This window comes from Sinocyclocheilus anshuiensis, unplaced genomic scaffold, assembly GCF_001515605.1.
Source record: "Sinocyclocheilus anshuiensis isolate Anshui unplaced genomic scaffold, SAMN03320099.WGS_v1.1 scaffold1393, whole genome shotgun sequence".
Taxonomy (NCBI): Eukaryota; Metazoa; Chordata; class Actinopteri; order Cypriniformes; family Cyprinidae; genus Sinocyclocheilus; species Sinocyclocheilus anshuiensis.
Genome location: NW_015548343.1, coordinates 810,352 through 820,342, shown reverse-complemented (window position 1 = coordinate 820,342; position 9,991 = coordinate 810,352). Strand labels below are relative to the sequence as shown.

The 9,991-nt window shown below is 43.1% G+C and overlaps 1 protein-coding gene and 1 pseudogene across 2 annotated transcripts in view; both read left to right on the top strand.

Annotated features, from left to right (window-relative positions):
• Positions 1-976: 976 nt before the first annotated feature.
• Positions 977-9,991, top strand: part of LOC107656631 (interferon-inducible GTPase 5-like) — a 13,491-nt gene continuing 4,476 nt past the window's right edge. Inside the window, exons 1-2 of one of the 2 annotated variants that reach the window (XM_016444554.1) lie at positions 8,587-8,734; positions 9,097-9,202. The gene's annotated coding sequence lies outside the window, so the exon portion shown is untranslated. Of the gene's footprint in view, positions 1,052-8,586; positions 8,735-9,096; positions 9,203-9,991 lie in introns of those variants that run through there. The other variant, XM_016444553.1, reaches the window with a different exon arrangement.
• Positions 987-9,991, top strand: part of LOC107656632 (interferon-inducible GTPase 5-like) — a 23,380-nt pseudogene continuing 14,375 nt past the window's right edge.

Here is a 9,991-nt window from a genome sequence, read left to right as displayed (position 1 = left end):
TGCGAAGATTTCAAACAAACTTTCACGTTGTCATTATGGGGTATTGTTTGTAGAATTTTGAGGAAAATAATGAATCTAATCCATTTTGGAATAAGGTTGTAACGTAACAAAATGTGGAAAAAGTAAGTGCTGTGAATACTTTCCGGATGCACTGTACATTATCTCCTGAGGCCAGTGCATATAAAGCAGACGGCAAACAGGCCTTTGCTGTGCGAATAGATCCAGATCTCACTATGATCTTTATCTTGGCATAAAACAGTCACATCTGTTTCACAATTATCTTTCAAAGAGGTAGTCGCGGGTTATGACCCCATTTCTCCTCCCTCATACTAATTTAATGTCAGACTCCCCATTTAACAGAAACTTTTCAGTAAAGGTCATTGTGTCATCATTGCTGTAAATGCGACACCACCTGAGCCTACTAATACGTCAATGCAAAATGCAAAAGAGGTCTGAAGTGTTCGAGACCGTTTAGATAGGAGGTCACAGAAAATAAGTAATGCGACAGAGACCTCTGGTGGAAAGTTTAGGCATATTCAAGCAATGCGTCGCCATTTACACTTTGATTTACATATTTAAAAGCTGTATAGGGAAACTATGTATCTATAACTGTAACAGTGTAGAAAATGAAATGCACTTTTTATTTATTTATTTAGAATCTTTCTAAATATTTCGTAACAAATGACTAGCAATTGTGCTTTCCGCTCTCAAATATGGTGAAAATGTTACCTCTGAAACCTGAATATCTCTACAGCAATATCTGTATACGTCAAAACATAGATTATTAAGAAGACACACAGGATTTTCATTCAGCCAGTAAAGGTCGAACAGATTAGCCTATATTTAGAATGTAATCATGTAGATGCCCATAACCATGAAAGGTTACTACATTATAATTGGACCGCTCCTCATGCATATTAATGAGTAAAATGGACGCGAAGATTAACAGTGAAAGTTGAGAAACATTGATATTATACGACAAATCCCTTATGTTAATGCTATAATAAGGAGACCTTCTTAAAAAGCATTACGAAAGTCTTGAATGTAAAAGGTATGTGCTTTGATTTGTGACAGATTGTGTCGCGTTGAGTCGCTCCCGGTTAAGTTGTTTTTGCGCGGATATGAACAAATTGACTATGGGTATATAGGCCTATTTACAAGCCTGTTGCCTGTGACAAGAATTTCTGACTGTCTCAACGTAATTGAAAGTGAAAGTATGGGTGGATTTCGCTTTTTGATGTATTCTGTTTAATTGTATTTAATCAGCAGCTTTATTCAAAGCATCCTAAATTTGGGGGGAAAAGTAATACTTAAGTTTGGCAAAATAAGTCACTGTGTTCCAAATATCTGTTAGGTCAATAAACACGATCTTGCATTTCTTTCATTTTGTTCTTATGTTTATTTTTTATTTTTTATTTTTTTTTCAACAAAATAACTGTACACTGGATATTATATAAAGAAGTGTTTGATTTGACCCTTTCTCCTATCTAATTTAGTTTCCCCTTCGACCAGTAAAGCAACATCATGCATGGCCTCAGATGCTACTGCTATACTTAGGCTATGATACACAAATCTACATAGATTATCTTTCCACTGCATACTGGCTGTCTCTACACGTGGCACTCTTTGACAGTGTGAGTTGGAGATTTTGCATCTGTTCATTCTCGAGCACAAACAGAACCAGACCCGTCTTAGTGCATTTAGACTGCATGATATTATATATAAAACATATCACATTGGGGTGAGTGTTGTATCTTGTCTTAATATGTTATGGTTCTTGGTATAATTTTGATTTAATGCCAGTGGAGGAAATATGAAGCAATACTTGTAATGGTTACGTTGCATATGAGTCCAAGATAGATAGATAGATAGATAGATAAATAAAACTAAAAAGGTGTAAATTATGTAGGGGATATTTCAAGTTAAATTTAAAGCAAATGTAGTTTTGTGTATTTTTGCGACTTTGGAGCTCCCTACAGTTAACATCCATTCACTACAGTTCACCATCATTTAATCCATTACGGTGAACAGCTGTACATGTGCATTTGTTACTGCAGCAAAGCAATCTGCCGTTTTCGCAGAATTTCATACATTCCCTGCAGGTTATTTTTAGGTTTTATTTTTATAACCTAGAGAGAACCTTCCCAGAACGTTCCCTACAGGTTATTTTTAGGTTTTATTTTTATAACCAAAACAGAACATTCCCAGAACAGTTGTTCGACAGGGGGAAATGTTTGTTGTCAATAAAGTTTGCACAAAAAAGAAAAAAGCACAAAACAAACACTGTTCAGCAAAAGAGCTCTTTTTCCCCTCACAGTTGTTCCCAATCGCGCGTTATAAGCGGAGTCCCGTTTTTGAATGGCGCTCTGCAGGGTGTAGGCCCCGCATGCTCTCTCAGTCTAAGCACGAGTGACTCCCCAGCTCATGCCGGGGGTCCAGCCAGTGCAGAAGACATCTACGATGTGTCGATGCCCCTTAGGTGGTGGGCGGCTCCCCGTCATCAGACGACGGGCCGTCCCTGACGTGTCACGGGGCGCTCCAACCCCTTTCTCACTATTTGGACGCGTGGCGTGCGTTCCAGGAGTGTCAGAATAGGTGCTGAGCCTCGAGTGGGTATACGCTTCAGTTTGCACGCAGACCACCCCGCTTCAGCGGTGTGAAGATGTCAGATGTGCATGACAGGAATGCACCGGTTTTGCGAGCTGAAATTCGTTCTCTCCTTGCGAAACAGGCAATGGAAGAGATTCCCCCGGAGATTAGGAGTGTGGCCTTTACAGTCGCTACTTCCTGGTCCCCAAAAAGGACGGGGGTCTTCGCCGTATTCTGGATTTGAGACTGCTGAACCGCGCACTTGCAAAGCGCTCAAGATGATAACAGTAAAACAGATCCTCGCGCACATTCAGCCCGGGGACTGGTTTATCTCGGTGGACTTAAAATATGCCTATTTTCACATCCAAATAGCCCCTCGTCACAGGCGCTTTCTAAGATACGCGTTCGAGGACAGAGCTTATCAATTCAAAGTTCTCCCGTTCGGCTTGGCGTTGGCCCCGAGGACTTTTATGAAGTGTATCAATGCAGCGCTTTCCCCTCTCAGGCAGAGTGGAATTCGCATCCTGAATTATCTGGATGACTGGCTTGTTATAGCCCAGTCGCGGGATACACTGGAAAACCACAAATGTCAGCTTCTAGAACATCGGAAGCATCTAGGACTGACGATCAATGTGCAGAAGAGCAAGCTTCGCCCCACGCAGACTATCACATTCTTAGGAATGGATTTGGACTCGCTATCGATGAGAGCGCCTCTCTCTCAATAGCGAATGCAGTCTTTGATCAGCGCTCTCACCGGGGAGAGTGGTGATTCTGAAATGCTTTCAGAGACTGTTAAGGCATATGGCAGCAGCAGCTGTGGTGTGTCAACTCATATGCAACTTCTGCATATGAGACCACTTCAGCTATGGCTGAAATCCCGGTTGCCAAGCAACGCGTGGAAGAACGGTCAGTTGCGTGTCTTGGTGACTCGCGGATGCAAGGATGACTGTATGGCTCGGATGGGGGGGAGTTAGGGAGTGTGCCCGAAGCGTGAATCCTTATAAGGCACGGAAAACAAATAACGATTCCTAACACCGTGTCTACACTGGATGCGAGCGGCACGGAGCGACAAAATACTATAGAACCACTGATCTATGGATGATGGCGAATGATTTGCAGATCCTCAGCACCACTGACAAACATCTAATGTGTGGTAAGTACTGCCACTCCATAGTATAAACAGAGTACATGCGATCACGAATCTCGAAAGTGAAAGTGAAACTAAAAAATGTAGGGGTTCCGTATACACGTCATTTTCTTTCCGAACACGGTATTGGGATGCGGCAGATTGCGGGGGTATGGGGGGGGTATGTCTATGTCTATCAACCATCGGCGATGGACGATGGCATCGTCTATCGGCCCAACCCTACTACGGATGCATCATTGACGGGCTGGCTAGCCCTTTGCGATGGCAGACTGGCTTATGGCACTTAGTGCAAGCGTGTGCAAGCGAAGTGGCATATAAACTGTCTAGAGCTGAAGGCAGTATTTTTAGCTTTGCAAGGCTTTCTTCCACTGATAAAGGATCGACATGTCCTGGTTCGGACAGACAACATGACAGTGGTATCCTATATCAACCATCAGGGAGGTATTCGTTCACGCTCACTGGCTCTCCATCCAGACCCTGAAAGAGACATGAGTGCTGGACTATGAACACACACAGAATTGTAAGCAACATCACCCTCACGCACACCACACTCATACATACTGGTGCTCCTGGCTGTCCAGGAGGTCCTTGGCTCCCAGGTGGCCCTGAGGGACCCTGTGAGATAAAATGCAGAGATATGGTGTTACATACCTCTAATGAAAGTTCATGTAATATTCAGCACATATGACAAGATTAAGGATGTGCCCGAATAGTGAATCTGTATTCGGAAAGGCACAGAAAACGAATAAAGCGTTCTACGGAGCCACTAAAGGGACATGGTTAGCAGCTTGCTAGCAGTAGCTTGTTACATTACAGTACATAAAATTTCACTTACCACATAAACAGAGTAAGGAGAGATGACTGAGGATGATGGCGAATGATTTGCAGATCCTCAGCACCACTGACAAACATCTAATGTGTGGTAAGTACTGCCACTCCATAGTATAAACAGAGTACATGCGATCACGAATCTCGAAAGTGAAAGTGAAACTAAAAAATGATTGTGCATTCAAAAGCAGTTTCAATGCCAGGTATAATAGCGGCTCCCTGATGCCCGAAATATATATGTAGTATAATTACCCAATCATATAACTGCGAGAGAAAATATTGAAATATATATTTTCCTCCCATCTCGTATTTATTCCCTTTAGGGGTTCCGTATACACGTCATTTTCTTTCCGAACACGGTATTGGGATGCGGCAGATTGCGGGGGTATGGGGGGGGTATGTCTATGTCTATCAACCATCGGCGATGGACGATGGCATCGTCTATCGGCCCAACCCTACTACGGATGCATCATTGACGGGCTGGCTAGCCCTTTGCGATGGCAGACTGGCTTATGGCACTTGGATGAGTGCGCAAGCAAAGTGGCATATAAACTGTCTAGAGCTGAAGGCAGTATTTTTAGCTTTGCAAGGCTTTCTTCCACTGATAAAGGATCGACATGTCCTGGTTCGGACAGACAACATGACAGTGGTATCCTATATCAACCATCAGGGAGGTATTCGTTCACGCTCACTTCAAAGGCTGGCGGAACGTTTCCTCCTTTGGGCGGACAGAAACTTTCTGTCGATTCGAGCAGTTCATGTTCCCGGCAGTCAGAACTGCGGCGGGGACATGCTGTCCAGGGGTGGTCCAGTTCACGGGGAATGGAGGCTGCACCCGCAGACCATTCAGCTGATTTGGATCCTGTTCGGAGAGGCGGAGATCGACTTGTTTACCTCAGAGGAGAACGTGCATTGCCAGCTGTTCTTCTCGCTGACGAACGCGCCTCTGGAGGGGGATGCTCTTTCGTGTCACTGGCCCAAGAAGCGCAAATATGCTTTTCACCCATTGCAGATTATGCCGCTAGTGCTGCAGAAAATCAGAGAGGAAAGGGGGACGGTGCTTCTGGTTGCGCCGAATTGGCTCAACCAGCCATGGTTCCCGGAGTTGGTAGAGCTTCTAACGGCTCCCCCATGGCCGATTCCGTAACGGAGAGATCTCTTATCTCAGGCAAAGGGCTCGGTGTGGCACCCCAGGCCGGAGCTATGGAACCTGTATGTTTGGCAGGTCAGCGCGGAGGGCAGATGCTCACTCTCTGAGTCACCCTTTGAGCCGCTGCTTTCGGCAGAGTTGAAAGTGCTCTCGTTCAAGACAGCGCTCTTGCTCGCTTTGGCATGTGGTAAGAGGGTGGGCGACTTACATGCACTGTCTACGAACACTGCGTGTATGGAGTTCGGTAAGGATGACTGTATGGCTAGACTGCAGCCTAGACGGGGGTATGTGCCTAAAGTGCTTTCTACGTCATTTAGAGAGCAGGTCATCACGCTTCAGGCGTTTGCTCCTCAGGATTCAGAGTCAGCGACACACCTGCTATGCCCAGTCCATGCTCTGCGAGTTTATCTGGAGAGGACTAGTCATTTCAGACAGGCAGAACAGCTGTTTATATGTTTCGGTGGCCGTACCAAGGGACTGCCAGTGTCAAAACAGCGGCTGTCACATTGGATTGTGGAAGCGATCGCATTGGCATATGCTTCTAAGAATGAGACCTGTCCGTGGGGAGTACACGCCCACTCCACACGAAAAATGGCTTCGTCGTGGGGTTGGGCAAAAAGGTATGTCGATTCAGGATATTTGTCTGGCAGCAGGATGGTCTTCACAAGACACTTTTGCTAGATTTTACAACCTGGAGATTCCGTCATTCGCACCGCTCATTCTGTCTGTGCAGTGATGTATCTACAGCTTGGCAGTTGGCTGCTGCCTGCTCCTGGCCACGCCCCCCCAGACAATCAGAGTGGTTTCGACTAGGTCCGGTAGACCCAAGACATGCCTATAATAGATAAATATAGTCAGCGGCTCTCTACATGCGTTCAAGCTGTTGTCGACCGCGGTAGGTGCGCTGTTTTACTTATGTATCAAGTGGTAAATGCTGTATATGTACGTGGCTCCAGCAGCGCTGCGGCCAGTCCATGTGTAGTGTTGTGCTTTATTATTGTGCTTAGTCCCGCTCGACTAGAGCTGGAGGGCGTTGGTTTCCCTGAGCGTTCTATGAAGCAGTTAACGGGCTCGGCTCTATTGGGTCTGGCTCATTAGACTCTTCTCACAAGGTGTGTGGAATACAACACAGCGGGATTGTACGCGTTCCCCAAGCATAAGCTACACAGTGTCGAGAGACCGAACTTGATAGGGAACGTCTCCGGTTACGTACGTAACCTCGGTTCCCTGAAAGGAGGGAACGAGACACTGTGCGCGCTGCTGTGTTGTAATCCTCAGAGTCTTGTACCTATTCGAACAGTCGAAAGATTCTGAGGCAATGACGCTGGACATATATATTTAGTGGGTGGCTCCGTCCCTAGCTCGAGCACTCGAGCATCATTGGCCGGTAAGATTTACCGGCGTGATGCAATAAGGCTTCAGTATTTTAGGAGGAGGGGGATAACCCCAAGCGTAAGCTACGCAGTCTCTCATTCCCTCCTTTCAGGGAACCGAGGTTACGTAAGTAACCGGAGACGTTACACCGTGTCTACACCGGACGCGACAGTTGCCATGTCGCACCGCGCCGTGCCGCAACAGCTAAAGTCTGTCTACACTGGACGCGACAAAGCAAACGTTGAAAATCATTTGAAATTTGTGTTAGTACGTCATAAATATAACGCAGCAGCAGTTTACTGTCGGGAATTTGTCGCACCGCATTCAGTGTAGACAGCATAATAGGTTCTATTGTATTTTGTCACTCGCGTCCGGTGTAGACACGGTGTTAGGAGAACGTTCTGGGAAGAAGGTTCCCGGAAAGTTCCCCTAACCTAAAAGGGAACGTTCTATTTACGTTAAGAAAACTTTCCTGGCTAACCAACAGGGAGCGTTCTGGGTGCCCAAAACGGAGTGTTTATTTACACTAAGTGCAAATAGCCTGCCTTGTTGGAAGAGGCAATTTACACTAACTCCACCCACAAACGTGTGATGGAGAAAGTCAACACTACAAAGACGCCTATCAGTCATCAGCTTTAGTGGCGTAGATGGTACAGAACCAACCATAGTCTTTTTGACGCGATCGACCTGGGTTCAAATCCGCCTTTTGACAAACTTTTTTTTTCTATCTTTTCAAATCTCATATCACATCGAAAAGGCATTTATTTTCAATAAAAATGAAGGAAATAATCAAAAAGTTGAAATGAAAGTATCGGGTAGGTGTAGGGAGGGCTTTATTGTCCGAATAAGGTGGCATCCATTTAATATTTTTAATTAAAATTATAATTTACACTCAATACGTTATTATTGCATACTGTTTTATAATGTACTGTAATACTGAGGTGCAGATAATTGCCACTATTTGCAATAAGTACTATAAATAGCAGAAATCCTGCTATTTTAACATAGTGTAGGCCTAAATAGAATCTATTGCTATCTGCACTTAGTGGAAATAGCATATTGTTTAAAAATACTGCTATTTGCACTTAGTGTAAATAGCCTCTATCGCTATTTACACTTGGTGCAAATAGCCACTGCCGAACCAAAAATTGTTAACAGGCGTTAACCTTCGAAATCCTTCAATCCGAAGGGCCCTTTGAAGTGGCAAGGCCAGAGATTGATTATAGCCTATAAGTTGAGAAACATACATGATATTACCTATATGAAAAGACCCACAGGGAATGCCATGAAAAAGCATCGCGGAAGTCGTGAAAATACAAGGTTTAAGTTTTTAAGAGATAAGTGCGTACTTCCTGTTCCTGATTGTGTTCATGAGTGGGGTTGCGCTTGATTAGTAAATGTTGTCAATGATCAGGTATAAAATTAAAAGAACTATGGTAAATATTTATGTACCTCTTAACTCGTCACTATGGTGATTAATGGCAGCGAAAGTGAACGCATTTCTTGGGTGGAGCCGTGGAGCTCGCTCTGCTTTTCGGTTCCGTTTTCCGTCCAGAGGAAACGTTTGCGCAATTACACGCCTTATATAATTTCAGATCATATGCTGTAGGGGTATTCTTGCTGTGTGGATTGCTCAGAAAAATTTGGTAAGAAACATACGGGCTACTCCATTGCGATGCATTTGTACTCTTGATGCTAGTAGCCTATTCTTCCGGTTATACACTGCAATAATCTGATTTTTTGGTAGCCATTAACTTCTATGAAACAATATTTCATACTATCAACATGGACATAAATAAAACCTTAGGTGTGAGCCGGCGGAATACAAATGATTATCAACTGTAAATGCATTTAGCAAATCTCTTTAAATACTGACGTGTGTGATGCATTTGTCTTTTTTTTTTTTCTTCTTTTAGCAGACAAATCTAACTTTGAAAATGCCTAACGATTAAAGTTTGAAATTATAATTCAGTTTTATCGAATGTGCTTAAAACTTATATTCGTACAGCAGTGAATTTCACATCTGTGAAGGAAATAGGCTACGGTGCTCCTCCTCTTGGTCTATTCATTCTTCCTGTGTCTCGTGCTCGGAAAGCTTAGTGGATCGAAGAAAGGTAAGATTTCTGTTTTATTATAATGTGTCCACTGGTTTTAGTCAGAATAAATTATGTAATTCAAGGATCGCACTAGCAAACATTTATTTTTGAAAAGGAGACTCATTACAAAATTATGTTTAGGATTTACCCAGTTAGTGACTTTATACAAAAACGATTTCATTTCGAGGTGGATCCTTGTGGTTTCTGTTCTTCATTTCCTGAAACACTTGATCACCTTTTCTTTTACTGTGAGGCTTCTTCTAAATTTTGGTTCGATATACATAGTTGGTTGTCAGTAAAAATGGAGACAATTCCTCCTATAACCCAACAAGATGTCCTCTTTTTTAAGTGTGATTTAAATTCATCCTTCTCTGATTCATCAATTTTGTTTTGTTGATGGGTAAATATCATATCCATACTTGTAAATGGAAAAAAGTAAACCCTCCTTCAATATATTTTTATTTGAGTTTGCTAAAATGTTTCAGAGCTTCAAATGCTTCAAAAAACATAATAGAAGATCTGAAAAGTTATGCTTCTCTTTGTCAAATTATTTATTATTTTAGTATATATTTTTTTTCTTTATAATGTCTACATCGACTACATCTTTGTTTTCATCCTTGCTCCGTTTATTTATTTTTGATGGTTTTTTTTTCTTTCTTCTACTTCTTTAATGTAAACTCTGTGTTTGTCTCAATGGAAGTGTCTTACATTGTTGGTTGTTCCCTGTCTTGTTATGTACATTAAAGGGGTCATATGATGCGATTTCAATTTTTCCTTTCTCTTTGGAGTGTTACAAGCTCTTGGTGC